The sequence below is a fragment of the Cibotium barometz genome, chromosome 33, assembly GCF_041138505.1.
Source record: "Cibotium barometz isolate CiBa-2024 chromosome 33, ASM4113850v1, whole genome shotgun sequence".
Taxonomy (NCBI): Eukaryota; Viridiplantae; Streptophyta; class Polypodiopsida; order Cyatheales; family Cibotiaceae; genus Cibotium; species Cibotium barometz.
Genome location: NC_141078.1, coordinates 21,173,796 through 21,176,004, shown reverse-complemented (window position 1 = coordinate 21,176,004; position 2,209 = coordinate 21,173,796).

The window sequence follows — 2,209 nt, the reverse complement described above, 5'->3', positions numbered from 1 at the left end:
GTAAAGTCGAATCAATAATTCGAAGTCAATGATTGGAGGGTGAAACCTGTAGAGTTAAATCGTGATTTGAGAAGCAGGATCGACATCAAAGATGCAAGATCAGTGAGGTCATATCGCAATCGTAGAAGTGAGATTGAAAATGCCATGGATCTTCACCCTCATGGCAGCTGAATCCATGGATCTTCACCCAATAGGCATTCTTTATTTTTTGTGCGGAAGCACAAGCATCATTTCACAATCGCATGTTTTAAATCATCATAAGGGTATACACATTTTGCAATCTCATGACCCCTATGGTCCTTGATGACGAAAGGATGTGGGTATACTGCAATAATGGAGCTAGCCTTGCACACAAGAGGTGGTAGGTATCTTTGCTCAACCTCATCCTCTTTTTGAACATCCCATCTGAATAACTACCAAGCAAGTATCTCTTCATGAATCCCTATGGTCTACAGTAAGCCCCCAATAAGACCTACGCTCGTGGCACCGATGAACAATCCGAGCTTTGCATGCCAATATTGCACGAGCCATGCACTGAGACTAAAAATGTCATCCAATGTGTGATTGCCTCACTTGCATCATAGCACCACTCACTTAATTCTATCTTAGTAATCATGGCTATGAGAATTACAATGGTGCCAAACACAATGAGCATTGATTCTTTCATCGCTCGAACCCAATGAATGGAATAACATCAGATTGAGGCTTTACATATTAAAGGCTACCCATTATTAGAAAAGTATGATCAACATATGTAACAAGTGTGAGACAAATGAGGTAAAACTTAACACCTTCATATTGAATGACAAGCTTCAAGCGCGGGACCAAAATGAAGTACAACAAGCAAATGGCATGTTAATCACTACATGAAAGTACAATAACATAGCTCCCTTGCAACTCAAGGCTTCTGAAAACTCTTCAAGACATCCATAAGACCAGTCAGGGTCGTTGTAAGGTTTCCCAACATCACAAGTTTTTTAGTTTCTAGAGCCTTGCGGTCTACATCTGACTCCTTTTGATGGATTTCCATCACTTTTTATGTGCTCGCCATGTCTAGAAGGCTCTCCTCAATGTTCTTGTCCTTACAAGGACGTTGGGCAGATCCTCATTCAAGACCGCCTCTTTTGCGATCCTACGATTCAGCGGCATCTTCCACATTAGAAACTCCAGTGCCTCCACCCACACCACTCCCTCCTATTTGCAGGAGCATGGTTGAAGCTTATGACATTCACACAACCATGCATACACTCATCCACAGTGTCAAACCATTGGCAAGTGACCTTTTGATCATTTCTTGAAATCAAATTGTGTGCCTTATCCTTCTTGTACTCAGAGGTGTACACACGGCCCCATCCCTTTGCGACAAGTTTCACTGTCTTTATCACATTCTAGGAAAAGCAAGGCAAGTTGTGTTGCAACTTTTGGCTAAAGGTCCACTCCCTGCTTCAGAGTTTTTCCAAATTCATCAGCCACCATGGATCCACGAATGTGGATGAGTTGTGCCACCCACGGCTCTTTCCCTAGTTGTCTGCTCATCCACACAAGCGCTATATTGGTAGCACCCTTTTTCTTCTTCTTTATATTGCCTTTCTCCTTTGTCTCAAATCCCTCCAAGCTAGCATCTATAGCTTTCATGTATCTCCTCTTTGTTGGCTTTTTCTGAGGCACTAATGGTGGCTGCCCACTTTCCTCAAATTGCAATCTAGCATGCTATCCTTAGATGGCATAATTGGGAGGTTGTATGACTTGATGGGCTAGTGTGGTAGGCAAACCTAGCCTTTGGTATGACCTAAATGAGAAAGGAGATCCCATTCTCAGTCCAATTAACATGCTGTGAAAGTGAGTGATTGGATGGGAGGACGCACATGGAATGAATGTCCATTGTGAGAAGACACGGTACTTGGCATTGCAATAGTTTGGAATTTGAGACTCCTACGTGCCTACATAGAATGTTGGCTATGGGAATGGTGAGTATTGTGTGTAGCAATCAGTGTCATGAAGTTCTTCGGAGTCCATCTTTTATGTTGTAAATTATATAAGCACGTCAATAAAATTAGTTTATTAGAATGCATTTCTTTATGGACATGAAAAATCAATTTTACAATTGCAATATAACCTGTTGAGAGAGAGAGAGAGAGAGAGAGAGAGAGAGAGAGAGAGAGAGAGAGAGAGAGAGAGAGAAAGAGAGAACATGGTCTCAAAAAATTGT